Source organism: Neovison vison, chromosome 9 (assembly GCF_020171115.1).
Source record: "Neovison vison isolate M4711 chromosome 9, ASM_NN_V1, whole genome shotgun sequence".
Classification (NCBI taxonomy): domain Eukaryota; kingdom Metazoa; phylum Chordata; class Mammalia; order Carnivora; family Mustelidae; genus Neogale; species Neogale vison.
In genome coordinates this window covers 58,617,182-58,638,207 of record NC_058099.1, presented here as the reverse complement: position 1 = coordinate 58,638,207, position 21,026 = coordinate 58,617,182, and the positions used below count along the sequence as shown (strand labels likewise).

General features: G+C 34.5%; 1 protein-coding gene across 36 annotated transcripts in view; it reads right to left on the bottom strand.

Moving 5' to 3' along the window:
* PTPRD (protein tyrosine phosphatase receptor type D) overlaps positions 1–21,026 on the bottom strand; it is a 2,250,073-nt gene that overhangs the window by 1,391,861 nt on the left and 837,186 nt on the right. For all 36 annotated transcript variants that reach the window (XM_044265686.1, XM_044265656.1, XM_044265663.1 and 33 more), the window contains one exon: positions 10,159–10,200. The gene's annotated coding sequence lies outside the window, so the exon portion shown is untranslated. The remainder of the gene's footprint in view (positions 1–10,158; positions 10,201–21,026) is intronic.

Sequence of the window (21,026 nt, the reverse complement as noted above, 5' to 3'; positions counted from 1 at the left end):
CACCCAGGTGCCCCGCCTCAGTATCATTTTGATTACTGTAAACTAGAGAGTCTCAGACCTCGTTCTCAAGAATAAGCAACTCTGGGGTGGGGTCCATCAATTTGCATTTTAATCTCAGAGGATTCCTATGAAGACACTCAAATTTAAGAACCACTTCAGGAGCTTACATCCTGTGTTACCTCCTGTTCAGGAAGCAAACGAAGAAAGTACAGACTGAAGATTAAGAATAGAAAATAAATCTTGCCTATGTAGTGAAGAGTGACAAATTATTCTCTTCCTTTAAAAATCACTGAGTATATTACATTTTGTAAAATTTTCAGGTAAAGGAGTTATAAATCAATGATATAATTGTGTTTTGGGGGAGAAAGGAGTTTCGTTTTTTGTTTTGTTTTAATGTGGACAGACTGAACTAGAAAGAAGGAAAAAAGATATTGAGAGCTCCAGTTTGCTTTAGATTACCAGGGTTTAAGAGTTTAATTTGTATTGATGGGGGAAAGGAAGACTCCACAAACTCCTTTATTCTTTCTTCTGTGGAGACAAAAGAACTGAGCGGAAGTGCATCAGGCACAGAATCATTTTGACACTTACGGTTTGTCTTCCAGCAATTATCAAGACAAGTCAGGTAAAAATATCAAACAAGATCTGATTGCAAAGTGTCTCTATTAAGTGGATATAGCATTTTCCTTTGTTTCTGTTGGTAAGATAGCATATAGTCATGTAGAAAATTTTAAATTATGGAAAAGATTACAGAGGCAAATGAAAAACACCTGAATTTCTGATATAGTATGGCAATTACTGCTCTCATTTCAGTGAAAATTCTTCTAGAGCTATACACCTATTGTAGAATATGATTCCATTTATATAAAATTATACCTATAATTAAATTTGCATGCATTTACATACATATAAATATATGCTTATAGATAATTTTATATTTTTACATGTTGCTTTTCCATGTCAAGGGTACTTTTTAGAAATCTCATAATCATGAATATCCATGGAATCAACAGGAAAATAATTAGATTTTGGTTATTGTTGGTGTCAGCTGTTTCATCTCCTTCATTCATGTCTTAATTCCTGGGGACTTCTGTCCCTCCCTCAACACCTCTCTGCTCTAACTTCTACCTCTAAACCACTTTTGCCATAAACATTATATGCAAAGACAGAGATAAATGTGAGTGATCATTCTAACTCTAATTCTAATCATTCGAGATTCATTAGCACCTAAGGAATTCTTGCTCTAATACTTCTTAGAGGTCTTTTCCTGTTCTATAGACTTCTATTAGCATTTTTTCTAAAGTACTTTCTCAAACAATTATTCCATGGATGTTAGCATAAAAAGTTGAACTTTTTATCAAACATGTATTTAATACTTACAGTATTCTAGGTGCTCTGTATAGATTATTTTACTGAATCCTTACACCTACCATATAAGGTGAAAGCCATTCCTGTCTTTTTAGGAATGCTGAGAAAAACTGAGTCTCAAGGAGTGTAAGTAGATGTTCAGAGGATTTCTCATAGTGGAGCAGGGTGGGTTGGAGGAATAGGGAACAACTACTTAATGAGTGCAGGGTTCCTTTTGGAGTGATAAAAATGTTTTGGAATTAGATAGAGATTGTGAATGTATTGCTAATGTACTAAATAACAATGAATGAGTCACCTTACATAGTTTTATATTATGTAAATTTTACCTCGATTTTAAAAAATGGACAATGAAATTAAACCCAGTTTTTGACCCCAGAGACCACACTCTCTTGTCTGCTACCAAATACTGCCTCCCACACGGCTATATTGAGTTCAAGTTTTGCTAAAGCAAACAAAATTAATAGCTTTTGCTGCAGAAATATTCATGGTCTTGTGCTGATAAACATGCTAAATCTCTCACGGGATGATTGGGTATATAGGGATGTGTTAAGTAGTGTTTCTCAAATTACTTTTTTCATGGAACCCATTTTACCTGGAGTGTTTGTTTTTACAAGGACATGTTTCATAAAACACCTTTATGGAATAACTGTTTTCTTCAAAGCTCCGAAAATAATGTTTATTATAGAATTATTTTCACTTGGATGGTCTACTTAGTATATCAGCAAAACTTCACAGGAGTTCAGGCAATATAATAAAGATGGAACAGTTGCCTGGAATTCCCCTTGCAATCATTTCCTTAGCACTTGTTCATAATAGAAAGAGTAGAAGTGCAAAGGAGCTAAGCAATTACACCTTTTATATTCTATTTGAAACATTTACTATTTACTTTTTAGTTAAGTTTCATGCAAATGATAGTTCTGCTATGTGCACATATAACTATTTAAATTTTATGATAAAACACAAAATGTATAGGGGAGTGTAGATTTGACATTCTGCAATTTTTAGCACAGCAGCTTCTGGGCTTAAATAAGTCTTTCAAAAGCAACTGAGAACACTAACTTCCTGAATTTGAAAAAAGGATGTTTTATATAAATCTTATGAGGTTTTTTTTTTTTCAGTTATCTTTCTCAGTAGAGAAAACAAAACAATTTCTAAAACAGAAATTGAGAACAAGGATTTATTATAAAATAATGATTTATTCTTTAATCAAACCCAGCTTATAACCCAATTCTTATATTCCAATATTCTGTATTAACTATTCTACTATATGTATTAACTATTTCTACTTCATAGAAAGAATGGGGGATTTGGAATCAGTGCAAATGAATTTTGCCTGTCACATATTTACTTATGTGTTTTATGACTCAGTTTCCCCAAATAAACATGGATCTTCCTACCTTGCAGAATTTTCAGAAGGAGAACATAAGGTATACCTATATACCTATCCTTTTGAACATGTATATGTTCCTGACTATGCTGCTCATCATAGCCAAGAATTCTGACTCTCCTGTTTTCAGCAAGCCTGCCATCATTATTTTGGCTTCATTCGTCTCCTTACACAGTCTAGAACACATGTAAAACCATTTCCTGGATGTTCTTAATAGTACCGTACCGTTGCTGTTCTCTTTGATTTATAATGATTATCAGCTAGGTACGGTTTACATTGGATAATCCCCATTGCCATTTCTGCTGGTGAACCTCTAGCACTTCTGAGGAAAAATTCCTCAAATAACCCTGGTTGGGTGCATTGCAAATGCATCTAGGCTGTATTTGAACTACTCAGCTCTCATTTCAAGACCAAAGTGGAAAAAATTCAAAAAATAATTTTTACACACACACCACACATACACTCACGTGTTTATGTCTATTTCACAGTTTCCCTCACTAGACTTAATTTTTCCTACTTAAAGAAAATACCACCTTTCCTTTCCTTATTAAAAAAAATACATCATTCAATGTAGACTCTCTCCTGTTCAATTGATTTCTGTGTGTTTCAATTAATGTTTAGTTTTAGCTTAAGGCAATTCTTATGTCATCAAGAGCAGCAGGGAACCACATATCTTTCCATTTGTGAAGTCTGTGATATGGCCATAATATGGGGCTTGACAGGAGGTAGGTGAGGAGAGGTGGAAAGAGGCTGAATCTCAGTCAGGCCTGGCACACTAGGCAACTATATAGAAGTTAACTATATAGAACTATATAAAGTGTTCTGAAGTACACCAAAAGCATATTTGTGGAGGAAGTGGGCTCCGGATTCATAGAAAACACTCAAAGCCGAAGATAAAGCAGCAGTGACAACAATGGAAAATGGATAGCCACTTGCCTGAGGACAGTTACATGTAAGAATGTTGTGGTCCTTCTACTTCCCCTATTCCAACCCAAACAAATAACAGAAAAGGATGAAGAAATGTGAGGAATCAGGGCATTTGGTACCTTCCTCCTCTTCCTTCACTCCCACTCATCCCCATCATTTACTACCCCAAACATCTTTAGAGCAGCTTGAACATCAAGTCTAGGTTGCACCCAGGCAAGGCGAGAATCTATGAATTAAATATGAGGCTGAAACAGTAAAATAATCAAAATTCTTAACAAGAAATATAAGACCTTGTCACAGCAAAAAGTGGCTGAAAAGCTATGGGATCCCCAAATGTGATGAAGGTAGCAAGCACACTATCCAGGAGGAAGTAGGCTTCTCAAAGCATGGCAGATAGTGTTTAATGAAAAAAGGATCATGTTTTATACCTTTGGTATTTCAGACTCTTCCATCAAGTCAATTTTGATGATCTCCATAGTAAAGTAGTTTTCAAAAATAACCCTTCTACCAGTTTTTATCTTTGAGCAAGCAAGTTTCTTGCTTCTTTTCTTTAGTCATTTTATTCTTAGCCTGATCTGAAACCCTCTACTAATAGACATGTAGTCAAGGCTGTATTTGGCCAGTCTGTTCTGGTATTGAATGAACTATTTATTAAAATAATAAAGAACTTGGACTGGCAATGACTCAAGCTCCCGCTTTCTCACTGACTTTGCAGGCTTGGGCTCTCCTCCAGAAGCCCCCACAATCCAGCAACTAAAGGCTTAATGCTCATACAGTTGGGGACGTCTTGGTCCCTGTTCAACCGAGTGGACTTATTTCAGTTTACACCAGTATATATTAATTTTCAATTTTGAGTATAAACTCTGTCTATTATAAATACAAGCAAATGAAACAGATGTCTTCAAATAGTTACTGTCTCTCTTGAATGGTGAATGGTTACTTTGCCACTGGATGCCCTCAATTAACCAACATTCACTAGTCTTTCTGGACTTTCAGATATTGCTTCCTTTTTTTTTTCTTCTCTCACATTTCCTCATGATAAACTCCCAACCTTCCCTGCTCTGCTGTACTGTCATGGATGTATCACCACACATCTCAGATAATGGATTTGCCTTCTGAACTGAACTTTCTTACCAGTCTAGAGAAGGAACTCTTTACAAAATATCTACCCTATTTCTGTAGATAATCTGAGTTCCAGATCTGTTTGACCAAATCAAACATTTCTTCTCTTCCTGTGTCTTTGCCACACACCAAAACTTTAATTTAGTTTCCCACTGGAAAATTTTATACCTTATTGAAAATACTCAAATACTGGTAGTATAAAAGGTCTATGATAAATGAGAACACACATAAAATTTCAAATCCAGGGAATGGAGAAACATTTTATTTATTAACATACAATAAAATTTTTGAGGGTAAGGGACCATTCTGTGCTTCAGGGAAACAAAAGCTTGAAGTTATTGTCCTCCTCAAGATGTGCTCCTACACCATATTGATTATCACAGCCTTATAATCTTTATTACTTTCCCTCAGGGCTTCAGACTAATATGAAAACCTGACTGCTTACCTGTCTAGATTTCTAGCCAATATCTCTTCAACTTCTCCATCATCCAATATGTATATACATTCAATACATTACTCATAAGAGCTCTCAAAATTAACAGTTTAAAAACTATCCAGTTATAAAATAGATAAACTACATGAAGAGACGTTTCATCAGTGAAGATACATGGATGCCACATAAGCACATAAAAATATATTCAAAATCATTAGTCATTAGAAAAATTAAAATTAAAACTACAGTGAGATATCATTATGCACCTATCTGAATTGTACACACCTATCAGTGTAACAGAATCAAAGGACTGAAATGCTATCATCTTCATCACATGCTGTTGGTTGGAAGCAAGTCAAAGGTTCTGTCCACACTCAGGGTCTGAACATCAGGAGGCAGGACTCATGGGAGCCACATTAGAATGTGTTTGTCATATAAAATGTAAGACATATTTCAAAGTTTCAAAAGGAAGCAAAAATCACACATATAGCTAGGTATACTTCATAGAGATAATCACTATTAATGAATGCTGAATGTTTTCCTCATAGTCATCTATGTGTTCTTGAAACCTTTACCCTAACAAAAGGACATCGTATATACAATAATTTGAATATTTGAATATTTGAAATAAATAGCACTATTTTACAATTTGTCTTACTTTTTAAGAACACATCCTCCTTAAATAGTCTTCAAAATTATAAATTTCAGAAACTGTAAAATATCTTCTCCTAACGTTTATAATTTATTTCAGTTTCCCTATTATTTAATAGTTAATTTGCTTCCTAATGCCATGTTATAAATATCACTATGATAAATCTTAGTCTCATTTAAAAAAAAAACCCTCCTAAATATATCTTAAATATATACTTTGAAGAACTAAGTGGGAGAATTTCGCTTCCCAGTTTCAAGTCTAAACTTTTATTACTGTCATTACTGTTACAGTCCTATTCTTGACCACTTCCGTGCTCCCACTGCTGTATTTGACTGATACCTGACCAGTTCCTCAGCATCTTTCAAGATAGTTGAAGTGTCCACTCCTCCAGGAAGCTAGATTGATTGAAATGACTTTTCTAATGGCACTCCATTGGCATCTCTCTTTTGTACTGTTACAACATCATTTTTTTAAATGATGTTCAACTTGCCAACATATAGTACATCATTGGTTTTTGATGTAGTGTTCAATGACTCATTAGTTGTACATAACACACAGTGCGCATCTCATCACCCAGTTACACCATCCCCCCACCCACCTTCCTTTCCACAACCCTCAGTTTGTTTCCTCGAGTCAAGTGTCTCTCATGGTTTGTCTCCCTCTCTGATTTCTTCCCATTCAGTTTCTCCTCCCTTCCCCTTTGATCCTCTATGCTGTTTCTGATATTCCACATATGAGTGAAACCAAGTGATAATTGCCTTTCTTTCCATTGATTTATTTCACTTAGCATAATACCCTTCAGTTCCATCCATGTCAATGTAAATGATAGATAATCATCCTTTCTGATGGCTGAGTAGTATTCCACTATATAAATGAATCACATCTACTTTATCCATTCATCTGTTGAAAGACATCTCAGTTCCTTTCACAATTTGGCTATTGTGGACATTGCTCCTATGAACATTACGGTGCATGTACCCCTTCTTTTTGCTACATCTCTATCGTTAGGGTAAATACTTAGTAATGCGATCGCTGGGTCATAGCCTAGCTCTATTTTTAACATCTTTAGGAACATCCCAACTGTTTTCCAGAGTGGTTGTACCAGTTTGCATTCCCACCAACAGTGTAAGAGTGTTCCCCTTTCAATGACATGGGGGGGCGCCTGAGGGCACAGTATGTTAAGCATCTTCTTTCAGTTCAGGTCATGATCTCAGGGTCCTGGGATGGAGCCCTGTGTCATTGGTCTTCCTGCTCAGCAGGAAGTCTGCCTCTCCCTGTCCATCTGCCCCTCCCTTCAACTCATGTGCTATCTCTCAAATAAATAAAAATCCTTTGAAAAATTAATTGATTGATTGATTGATTGATTGATTAAATGATGTGTTTATGTGTCTTCTCTCTTCCAGGATTGTAATGTCCTTATCAGGCAGAGAACACATCTCTTTCTTCTTCACATCTTTAGCACCTAGCACAGTGCATATAACACATACTAACTTCCCAGGAGGAAGTTGAACTGAGCTACTGAACTAAACTAAGATAGTGTGGGTATGCTCTGGAGATACAGTTTTGCTAAGCTATCTACATTTTACAGTGTGTTTTTCTATCCTTGAGCACACTAACAAAGCCTAAAATTAAATGAAGGCGATTCAGACACTTATGCAACATAAAGGCCCTCTGTATCACATACAACTCTTTAAAAAAGGAAGCAAATGTAAAAGAAGATCAAGAAATTTGCAGTGACTCTTCCTTCACCAGAAAGAATGTCTACACAAAGATGGAGACAAATATTATTGCACATGCTTAAACACCCTGAAACTTAAAAATATATATTAGAGTCATCCTCTTGCATTCACAAAATGATCGAGATGATCATTAAATAGTCAAACACAAAACCCCATCAGAAGAAGTAAAATAGCATTTAATTATGTAATAGGTAGAAGAGGTGCTTTAGGACAATTTTATCATTTTAATATCCTTGCAACCCCTGTGACAAGCATTAGTATATTTGTTTTTTTTTTGTTTTTTTGTTTTTTTTTGTTTTTTTTTTCCAATTTATTTATTTTCAGAAAAACAGTATTCATTATTTTTTCACCACACCCAGTGCTCCATGCAAGCCGTGCCCTTTATAATACCCACCACCTGGTACCCCAACCTCCCACCCCCCCGCCACTTCAAACCCCTCAGATTGTTTTTCAGAGTCCATAGTATATTTGTTTTTTATCAGAAACAGCCTACCCAAGATTTCACAACTAGTCAGTGACAGAGCCACACTTCAAAGATAGGAAGGTCCAATTTCAAAGTCATGATCTTCCTATTTCTTTGCATTGTGAAAGCACCAGGAAATACCATAGTTTTCAGTTTATTACTGGAAATGTTCCCTAAAATACCAAGGGAAAGAGTAGTAACGACTAACAGCAGGCTTGAAGTTGGGGCTGCATATCTATGGGAAACCATGATTATTTGCATTGTGCTATGTTTGATTTAGTTCCCTGTCAAATGTCACGCCAAAGCCTTGACACAACAGAGATTTGTGCCTGAAGCCATCCATTCTCTGTCTGGCAGAGCACATTGGCTGGCATATTTTACATGGATATTCAAAAGTCACACCAGTCTCTGAATAGAGCCTGAAAGTAACTAAGATTAAAAAAAAAAGTGTGGGGACGCCTGGGTGGCTCAGTTGGTTAAGCAGCTTAGGTCATGATCCCAGCATCCTGGGATCGAGTCCCCACATCGGGCTCCTTGCTCTGCAGGGAGCCTGCTTCTCCCTCTGACTCTGCCTGCCACTCTGTCTGCCTGTGCTCGCTCTCTCTCTGACAAATAAATAAATAAAATCTCTTAAAAAAAAAAAGGTGTGTATATACATATGTATACACATATATATGTATATATATATGTATATGTATGTATATGAAAAATAGACTCGAGTCATACTAAAGAAAAAACTAGAAGTATGTTTCAGTTTTTAAATCTCAATTATTCATATATGTATATGTTTTGCTTATAGAAGTTTATTTTTTCATAGAGATGTAACATGGCAGAACATATACAGTATGTTTTGAGCCCAATTTAAAATACAAAGATGAGTATATGTGTATTTCCCCAAGTATTATGTTTACATAAAATAGGTTATCAATTATTAATGATATCATATATTTACATATCCACATTTTTTCTAAGCACAAACCAACTTTCAACTTTTCTTGAAATATGAAATTACTTTATCACACAAAAAAATCAAAGAACTGCCTCACCCAATTCATTGTGTGGTGGAAAGACTCAAAATAGGGTAAATGATCCAAGAAGTTTTAGAGAAACTATAAGCAAACATTTGTGAACCCATACATTATTTAAATACTTCCAAAGAAATGACAATCCTTCTTTTAATACCTTATCCCAGAAGTCACATTCCTTATGTGCTACTTTAAGCAATTTTTTCTTGCTACTTCTCCGTAGAGGACTGGTTTTCATAGCTTCTGTATGCGGGATCAGTTTCCAGTTCCTTCCTTCATCTTTCTCCCTTACAGTCCCTGAGAATCTTAATTCCTTTTGTCTTTACTCCTGGAGTTCCCACTACGTACTTTTAATTCAATGTATACCTTTTCTTTTCAGCCCCCTCTCAGGATTCAAGGTTATTATGATTCAGGATATTTATAATGTTCTTTGTCCACATTTTTAAAATAACATTCCATTTTGGAATCGAAAGCATCCTGTACTGGCCTTGCACTCACCATTATGTTTCCCGCGGTGCATTTATATACTTTTTACCAAGCTTTACTTATTTTGCTGTTTGCATCTTCTTCCGCAATCCACTTGGAATTTTAAAATAATTTCACTCTCTGGTCCCCCAAAACTTAGATATTCTTAGATAGTTCTTAACTAATAGTTAACTTGCTTATATCCTACCTTCAATAATTTAATCATCAGAGTCACTAAAGACTGTGTTAAACAACTTACCTCAAATAGTTCCATTGTTTTACTGTCCAGGGCATTAGTGATAACTATACTTTGAATATATGCTGAATTAAGGAATATGGATATGGATATGATAAGGAAATGATATGTATTTAATTATCAGATTTTTGATTCTAATGTTTTCTCACTAGTATCATGTTCTATCAGATGGAAGAGTGTATCATAAACATGAACATGTACTATACTTCCATATATATAAGCATATTACACTAATAATTTTTATAATATTTTTATTACTATAACATTTATATTTATATACTTTACTAATGGAGAACAATGGAAATATATTTTAAATGTGCATACCTTTGTCCAAGGCACATCCTGCTGTGGTCTCAGGACAGGAACCTATTGTAAAAAATATATATTTTTTCATTACTATACTTAGTATAACAAACAGATTGAAAAATACCAACACATAAAATTTTTAAAAAATGGTTTAAACCTCAACCATCGCTTAATATTATTATCTGTCCAGTAACTTCAAAAATATTCTGTTTTTGTCTTTTTTATTTTGCTTTAGTCTATTAAGAAGAACAGGACAAAGTGTAAATATTCTGATATACTTCCCAATAAAGTTCTCTAAAGGAACTTTATTTTTTTGTATCTTAAAATAAACATTTTTCTTTCCTAGAAAGAAACATAAAGGCAGATTAAGTTCCTGATACATAAAAGTCAATTTCAGGGAATAATTCAGACAACATTTTTCAAAAATGCTAAGCAAATTATTATGTTCCAAATAAGAAGGAGGAAGCAGGTTAAGCAGGTTTTATGATAACAAAAGTCCTATAATATTTGTTCATCAAAAAATGGCAACGGAACAACAGTTAAAGTTAAGAGAATCATTACAATGATTATTACAATGTAATAATATTTCAGATTTTCAGGCAGTGAAGCTAGAATGTGTGTGCAGATAATAGATTTAATTTTTTTTTAGATTTTTATTTATTTATTTAACAGACAGAGATCACAGGTAGGCAGAGAGGCAGGCAGAGAGGGAGGAAGGGAAGCAGACTCCTCGCCGAGCAGAAAGCCCAATGCGGGGCTCTATTCCAGGACCCTGGGATCATGACCTGAGCCGAAGGCAGAGGCTTAACCCACTGAGCCACCCAGGCGCCCCCAGATAATAGATTTAAATATGTCCAAATGAACTTGCATACTTTAAAAATCAGAAGAGGAAACTGAATCATGTATTGCTGCATTAAAACCAATATTTCTATCATTTCCTTCTATTTTTTATTATATTAGATACAGTGTCACATTTCCAAATACATGGACACCCAACTGACATAAAAGCACAGATTTTAATCTAAGAACTCCCATTGCAAATGTGATAATGCTAATTATAAGAACTTCAATTAAATGTAAAATCAAAGAACCACTGGTTTTGTTCATATTTTTTGCCTTCTATTTACTTGAAATTTCCAGATATGGGAGGAAAAATCAGAAGAAATTAATTTTATTTTTGATTTCTACCAGTATATTGGAATAAAAGTTCTACCATGAATAAATCTTAAAAATTAAAAAAAAGCATCCATAAAGTAAAAACAAAAGTATGTTTTTCTTTCATGTTTAAAGTTCATAGACCGAAACAACTTTAGCTCTAGAAGGCATCTGAGTGGATAACCAAGTAAACCAAATCCAAACTATCAGTAAGGATTCTCATTGTTATGTGGAAATGCCTCAAGAGTCTCTGGATAATGTAAGGGAACCATTCCTTTGGGTAAGCCAAAATATACCCTCAGCCATTCTTCAAGCACACTAGACATGTGCATAAACTCAAGCATACATATGCATGATGTCTGCATGTGACCCCCGCCCCCCACAATTTTAGGCTTTCTTCTTTATTGTATGGCCAAACCTAGAACCTCACTTTTCTTGGATTTGAAACTTGGCCCCTGGATTACTAGCCACACTGGACTTTAGGCAATTTACATAACCCTCTCTGACCCTCAGTTTTTGTTTATGTTTTTTACTTACACTGAAGTTGTTATAAAGACTAAATGAGTTAATACAAATAAATTGCTTAGAAACTTTTCCTAGGACATAATAAATAGTCAATAAATGTTCACTATTAAAAACTACAAAATATTTGAAAGTAAAAATTCTTCAAAAATTCTTCAAAAATATGAAGTAATTTGGATATTTAAAAATTATGTCAGTTGGTATTTCTAGTCTACTAATCATCTCTCAAGTGTGAAAATCTCCATTTGTATTTCTTACATTTTAATATAATTATATTTGCCCAATTATAATTATAAGAAACCATGAAGAAACATAACTATGGAATGTTATGTTTTAACTATGTTTAAACATAACTATGGAATGTTAAATTTTATTCATGAAGGAGTCATAAAAGAAACCAAAGTAAAAGTGGCATTTTTTTTCAATAAGGGATTTTAAGTGGTTAGTAAATAGCTGCAATTCCATGTTCTGTGTTTTACTTGTGGTCTGGCATGACTAGAGGAACAGAAAATCTTCTTAAATGACAGGGAGGTACTTAAAGTTTTTCACAGGTCAACCAAAAATCCAATTATCTAATATCCATGGGAGCAGAAGTATGTGGCAAAGAGAAAGTACAAAACTGGAGACCCATTGTTACTGCCAGGCTATAAGAAATTTATCACAGGAAGACATGGTATGAACAAAGTCGGAGTTGGACTCACAGAGCAGACAATCCTCAGCTACTAAAATCTCTATTTCCCTGGCCATTAGGGATAGTCAGGGCTTTAAAAAATAGGATTAAGTTTGTTTGCTATGATTTTTCAGATCAGAACCTGCTCTCCTATAAATAGGAATAAGTTGCAGGAGGAAAGTGAAGGAACATAATTTTTGAAGTTTGGTTTAACTGAGTATAGGGTAAATTTAGAGAAGGAGAGAAAAGACTTGATAAGAGAAAATGAACATAATAGCAAAGGGAGAAGAATAGGACTACAGCCTTAATAAGCAAAGTGGTAAATGCCAAACCTGAAAGGTAGACAATATATTTGGTAAAGTATGTTTTTTTTTTTTTTTAAGATTATTTATTTATTTGACAGAGAGAGGTGACAAGCAGGCAGAGAGGCAGGCAGAGAGAGAGGAGGAAGCAGGCTCCCCGCTAAGCGGAGAGCCCGATGCAGGGCTCGATCCCAGGACCCTGAGATCATGACCTGAGCCGAAGGCAGCGGCTTAACTCACTGAGCCACCCAGGTGCCCCTGGTAAAGTATGTTTTGATGAGATGTTATCTTTATAGATCTGGTGGTGGACCTGAGGAAGAGGTAATGACTTATTTACATCATTTTATTGTTTTAACTCAGGTTTTTTTTCAACCAAGGCTGATTTCCTCCTCCCATCCCTATATAACTATTTCTGGAGACATTTTTGGTTGTCACAGCTGGGGGTGGGATACTACCAGACGCTACTAGCATCTAGTGGGTAGAGGCCACAGATGCTGTTAAACATTCAGTAGTTCACAGGGCTGTCCCCCACAAAAAAGATTCATGCAGGCCAAAAGATCAGTCAGGTGCGGAAGTTGAGAAATACTGTCTTAGCAGAGGAGGTCAAGCCTTCCCCTACCTCAGCGCATCACAAACCCTCCCAAATCATGACATCACATCATTTACATAGAGTGAATCTTCCTGGAAAAAGAGAGCTAATTTGGCCAAGGTTCTTGACAGAGAATATTTAATCTATTTAAAGACTGCTGACCGAGCACTTAATGTAGCCATGTATGAAACCCAGATTGATTAGATACTTGTCATCAAGTTTTTTTACTATACCAGTCTGAACCCTGTATGTCATGGTATTTCCACTCCTCTTCTCAAATGTTATTATTTGATTTTACTTTTATACAAAAACACTAATTTCAAACATTCAGACATTATGCCATTTGAAATAATTTAGTTTAAGAGAGTGATTATTTACCCTATTATTATTAGAAATTTGAATTCATCATAATTCAATAGTTACCCAAAATCATTCTAAAGGAAAATAAGGTGGTTTAATATTTTTATTTTATTTTTACTTTACCCCAAAAGAACAACTACTTTAAGCAAAACTAAGGTACATTTCTATTGATTATTAACATAAAGATATAATATACATGGCAACTTGAATAAAAACTAATGTTCGAAACATAATAATTACTATTTAATATAAACTAATGTATAATTTTACACTATTCCGATTTTGCTCATTTGAGGATACTTCATTACTATCATGTTGCTCAGAGTATTTAACCTGCAAAGTATAATGTTTCTATTAATTTAGTGGGACTCACAATCTAAAAAACAGGTCATGTCGGGGCGCCTGGGTGGCTCAGTGGGTTAAGCCGCTGCCTTCGGCTCGGGTCATGATCCCAGGGTCCTGGGATCGAGCCCCGCATCGGGCTCTCTGCTTAGCTGGGAGCCTGCTTCCTTCTCTCTCTCTCTGCCTGCCTCTCTGCCTGCTTGTGATCTCTCTCTACCAAATAAATAAATAAAATCTTTAAAAAAAAAAATAAAATAAAAAAAAAAATAAATAAAAAACAGGTCATGTCTCACTTTGTTGATTTCTTTCAAGGATCTCTGCAAAGGTCAAAAATCTGGGAGGGGGAGGATTGTTAAAACCTTTCATCAATTACAGATGAATTTTTACAGCTAAAAGCAACATATTGAGGAAACAAAGAGGGAAAGAATAGGGAAGTTTTATGTTGCTATTATTGTGATTCAAAAGAAAGTTCCATTCAGATAAGTTTAACAGTCATATTCAGAACATTACACCCTAAAACAGCAGAGTACACACTTTTTTCAAGTACACATAGGACATTCCCCAGAACAGATCTAATATTAGGTCCCCAAATAAGTCTCAAAAAATTTAAAAAGTTGAAAGTCTTACTGTACATCTTTTCTGAACAAACGCTATGAAACTAGAAATTAACCACAAGAAAAAAAATCTGTAAAGATCACAAATACATGGAAGTTACATAACATGGTACTAAACTATAAATGAGTTAACCAAGGAATCAAAGAAGAAATAAAAAATTACATGGAAAAAAGATGAAAGTGAAAACACAATGGTTAAAAGCCTTTTGGTTGCAGCAAAAGCAGTTCTACCATGGGAGATTATAGTAATACAGACCTATCACAAGAAGCAAGACAAATCTTAAGTACAAAACACAACCTTACACCTAAAGGACCTAGAAAAAGAAGAACAAACAAAATCCAACCCAGCAAATGGAAGGAAATAATAAAGATTAGAGCAAAAAGAAATGATATAGGAATTAAATAACAACAAAACAAAAACAAAATTAGTAGAACAGATCCATGAAACTAGAAGCTGATTTTTTGGGAAAATCAACAAAATTAATAAACTTCTAGCCAGACTCATCAAGAGAAAAAAAGAGAGAGAGAGAGAGAGAGAACCCAAATAAACAAAAGCACTAATGAAAGATAAGAAATAACAACACTACAGAAATTCAAACAATTATAATAGAATTTTATGCAAAACAATATGCCAACAAATTGGACAACTTAGAAGAAATAGATAAATTTCTAGAAACATATAACCTACCAAAACTAAAGCAAGAAGAAGTAAAAATTTGAGCAAACCAATTACCAGCAATAGAACTGAATCAGTAATAAACTCCCCAAAAACAAACGTTCAGGACCAGACAACTTCACAGGCAACTCTACCAAACATTTAAAGAAAAGTTAACACCTATTCTTTTAAAACTATTTCGAAAAATAGAACAGAAAAGAAATTTTCAAGTTCATTCTATAAGGCCAGTATAACCCCGATACCAAAAGCAGATAAAGATACTACCAAAAAAGAAGACTATAGGCTAGAATCTCTCATGAATATAGTTGCAAAAATCCTCAGCAAAATATTAGCAAACTGAATCCAATAATACATTAAAAATATCATACACCATAATCAAGTGGGATTTATTCCCATAATACAGAACAGTCAATATTTATAAAACAGTCAATGTGATACATCAAGAAGAGAAAGATTTAAAACCATATGATCATTTCAATAGCTGCAGAAAAAGCATTTGACAAAGTACAATATCGATACATGATAAAAAAAAAAAACAAACCCTGCAAAATAGTTCTAGTAGGAACATGTCTCAACGTAATAAATACCTTATGTGAAAAACCCACAACCAACAACATATTCAATGATGAAAAACTGATAGTTTTTCCCCCAAGGCCAGGAACAGACAGGGATGTCCACTCTCACCACTTTTATTCAACATAGTACAGGAGGTCCTAGCCACAGCAATCAGAAAAGAGAAAGGAATAAAAGACAACAAAACTGATAAAGAAGTAAAATTTCATGATATGCAAATGACATGAGAGTGTATATAGAAAACCCTAAGGACTCCACAAGGAAAACAAAACAAAACAAAACAACAAAAACCTTCTAGACCTGATAGTGAATTCAGTAAAGTCACAGGATACAAAATCAATGTAAAGAAATCTGTTGCCTTTCTATATACTAATAATGAAGTAGCAGAAGGAGAAATTAAGAAAGCAATCCCATTTACAGTTGCACCCAGCATAATAACATAACTGGGAACAAATTTAACCAAAGAGATGAAAACCTGTACTCTGACAGCTAAAGCACAATAATGAAAGAATTGAAGGTGGAACAAAGAAATGAAACAATATTCCATGCTCATGGATTGGAAGAACAAATATTGATAAAATATCTACTCTATTCAAAACAATCTACAGATTTAATCAATCAAAATACCAACAGCATGTTTTGACAGAACTAAAATAAACAATCCTAAAATTTGCATGGAACCACAAAAGGCCTTGAATAACCAAAACAATCTTGAAAAAGAAAAACAAAACTGGAAGTATCACAATTCCAGACTTCAAGTTATATTACAAAACATTAGTAATGAAAGCAGTATGGTATTGACATAAAAACAGATACATGGATTAGTAGAATAGAATAGAAAACCCAGAAATAAACACTTGATTAAATGGTCAATTGATCTTAGACAAAAGAAGAATGAATATACAATAGGAGAAAAACAGTATTTTCAACCAACGGTGTTAGGGAAACGAGAGAGCTACATACAAAAGAATGAAAGTGGACCACTTTCTTACACCATACACAAAAATAAATTCGAAATGGATTAAAGACCTAAATGTGAGACCTGAAGCTGTGAACACCCTTGAAGAGTGCACAGGCAATAATTTCTCTGACATAAGCCAAAGCAACATTTTTCTAGTTATGTCTCCTAAGGCAAGGAAAGTGAAAGGAAAAATAAACTATTGGGACTACATCAAAATAAGAAGTTTCTGCACAGCAAAGGAAACAATACATCAAACTTAAAAGCAACCTTCTAAAGGGGAGAAGATATTTGCAAATGACATGTCTGATAAGGGTTTAGTATTCAAAATACATTAAAAAAAAAAACCAACCTGATATAACTCAACAACCCTGAAAACAAATAATCTTATTAAAATAGGTAGAAGACATGAACAGACATTTCTCTGGAGAAGACAACCAGATGACCAACAGACACATGAAAAGATGTTCAACATCAGCCATCATCAAGAAAATACAAATCAAAGCTACAATGAGCTATCACCTCACATGTGTCAGAATGGCTAAAATTAGCAACACAAGAAATAACAGGTGTTGGAGAGAATGTGGAGAAATGGAACCCTCTTACACTGTTGGTGGGAATGCTAACTAGTGAAGCCACTCTGGAACACAGTATAAAGGTTCCACAGAAAATTAAAAATAGAACTACTCTATCATCCAGTAATCACACTACTGGTTATTTAACCAAAGAATATAAAAATACTAACTTAAAGAGATACATGCACCCCTATGTTTACTGCAGCATCATTTACAATAGCCAAACTATGAAAGCAGCCCAAGTGTCCATCAATAGATGAATTAATAAAGAAATGGTGTGTGTGTGTGTGTGTGTGTGTGTGTTAGAAATGGAATATTATTCAGCCATAAAAATGAAATCTTGCCATTTGCAGCAACCTAAAATGGAAAGTATAATGCCAAGTAAAATAAGTCAATCATAAAAGACAAATACCATATGATCTGACTCATATATGGAATTTAATAAACAAATGAGCAAAGGGAAAAGAGAGATAAATGAAGAAGTAGAATCAACTATAGAGAACAAACTGACAGTTACCAGAAGGAGGTGAAGGGGGGTGGGTGAAATAGATAATGGCGATTAAAAAGTATACTTATCATAATGAAAATAAATTCAATTTTTAAGATGTCAAAACCAAAAAAAAAAAAGGTCCATATGTACATAGTAATGCAAGACCACAGACCTACACATTCTTCTTATGTTTTAAGCACAGTAAGAGTTGTTCTTGCAAAACATCTAAGTCAACAACCACTTCACTAAAAGAGAATCACTATTACTCCAAAATAAATCATCAGCACAATGACTAATGCTCCTTATGCCCAATATGAATGCTTTAGAATTGGTTGAGTTTCTGTTATTTTCCTTTTATTAAGTATTTATTAGTAGCCAATTTGTTCGTATAGTTTATGTAATTTCCAGATATATATGAAGTCATTAAAATGACTTACCTTCTAAACCTATCTTGAAATTTTATGTCCTTACTGATGTATGATCCAATTTCAAGAACGAGTCCAGTAGTTATGTTTTATTTCAGTGAAAGATGCTCTATATAGTATGCAAACTGAACTTATAAGACCAAATACAGTTATTACTAAATCTACTTTTTTTGTATCTACTTGAGTAGCTGACCCCGTGTGCTTGTGGACATAATTCAAATTCAGAATGATCGCAGTGTGTAACTTTTTTTTTTTTTGTCATAAAAGACGGAAATGCTGTCATAATAATTAGTGAAGGGGCACCTGGGTGGCTCAGTGGGTTAAAGCCTCTGCCTTTGGCTCAGGTCATGATCCCAGGGTCTAAGACAGAGGCCTGTATCAGGCTCTCCGCTCAACAGGAAGCCTGCTTCCCCCTCTCTCTCTTTGCCTGTGTCTCTGTCTACTTGTGATCTCTCTCTGTTAAATAAATAAATAGAATCTAAAAAAAAAAAATCTTTTTAAAAAAGATAATAATAATTAGTGAATAAGGGGATTACCATCAAGAATAGTGCATTGTGAATATTTTATAAGGGCAAACCAGAAATTTTAATATATTTGTATTATAGGCTGAATTTTGTGCCCTCAAAATCCTTATGGCACCTGGGGGTGCCTGGATGGCTTAGTCCAGGCATGCACTCATGGCTATCCTATATTATATTGGCTTAGTCTATTAAGCATCTGACTCTTGGTTTCCACTCAGGTCATGATCATGGGTCATGTTCGAGCCCTGAACCTGGCTCCGTGCTCAGCAGGGAGTTTTTCTGAAATTCTCTCCCTGCAGTGCTCCCCACACTCTGCTTGCACTCTCTCTCTCTTTCAAATAAGTAAATAAATTTAAAAGAAGGAAGGAAGGAAGGAAGGAAGGCAAGCCAGCTTTCATTAAGTCTGAAAGTGATGATATTTGGAGAGAATGTCTTTAAAAATGTAATTAGATTAAAATGAATCCATTAGGATGAGCCCTAATCCATTGTAAATGGTGTCCTTATAAGAATAGATTAGGGCACAAGGATCCTCAGAGGAAAGATTATGAGCAGACTCAGAGAAAAATGGCCATCTACAAGCTGAGGGGAATAGCCCTCACAGAAAGTAACACCTCACCTACAAGTAACACCTTAATTTTGGACATCTGGCCTCCAAAATCATAAGGAAAAAAAAAATCTGTTGTGTAATCGCAGTCTGTTGTTTTCTGTTATGAAAACCCTAAAAAAACTGATAGAATTTTACTTTCTAGAGTTAGAGTATGCCTCTACTTTAACATGTGACAAGAGGCAAATTTTATCCTCAGTGATGTCCCATTTCCCATGTAATAATTATCTTTCTCTTTCATGGGCTTCTTGCATAAAAAATTTGCAAGGATGTTCCTAGGATATAAGAGCGTGTCTATCCATGGACACAACTTCTTGCTCTTTAAATGTATTCTCAAAGTGATCTATTTCTGACCTAAGGAACAGTCTATCACAATGACTCTAATTACTGAGAACAGCTTGACCTATATCTGTATTTGAGGGTATTTTTCTGCAAAAAGCAAATAATATTTTTTTAATAAAGCAAGACTTTTGTGTTATTTGTTTTGTTAGTATTGAGCAAGTATGATGAAATTGCCATCTTCATTCATTGTTAGTGGTCGCATGAATTTGGAAAGCAATTTGCCAGCAGTTATCAAAGACTTAAAAATAGTTGCTCGTTTTCACCCAGTTATTTCTCTCCCAGGAATCTCTCAAAAGGACATATCAACAGATCCTGGCAAACATTTATGAATTGATAATCCACTTTACCACTATTTATATTAACTCTTCTCCTTTGAAAAAGGAAGCAAGTTATATATCTTCTAACAGATTAGAGCAACTGAGTTTGTCCCCTAGATAAGAAACTTTTGTGCTTTTATTTGCAACCATGTTTTCAGTGGCATGAGAATATAAAGTGAATTTTATAGTTTTAAGTGACCAGATGAGGATACAATAGGATTCTATCATGTAAAACTCCCCACAAACAGGAATTCTCTTTACTCTGCCAACCTCCTTTCTCTCTCCCACCCTACACATGGAGAGTAGACTTTAAAAATTAATAAAGCACTCTGAATTCCAAGAAGCAGACATGACTCATGACGGTATCTTAGTGGAGTCCTTCATCATCTCAGGAGGATCAGGGAGAAAGAGGTTTCCACAGTTATAATCTGTTAGTACAACCTGGTAACTACTTCAGTATTCAAGTGACCTGCCTCCTCTATTATATCCAAAATAATTAGAACTGATTAAATTCAATTCAAACTTTCCTTTCTCATTTGGAGGATCAAGAGGTAGTCTCTTTTTGTTCCTTAAGAGAGGTATCACAAAGTATTTCACGACATAACATAAATTTTTTTTTAAAGTTCTATACTTTGTTATGTCCACTTGTTACAATGTATTTATGTCATTTTATTGAAACAGTCTGAACCTTGTTGTACAATTATTACCAAAGAGTTTAGCAAATTCATATTTTAAGAAATGAAGAAACATTGTAAATGCCCCATGGTTATAAATGCCAATTCATCTTATTTTTTTAAATACATTTTTAATTAATTGACAGACAGAGATCACAAGTAGGCAGAGAGGCAGGC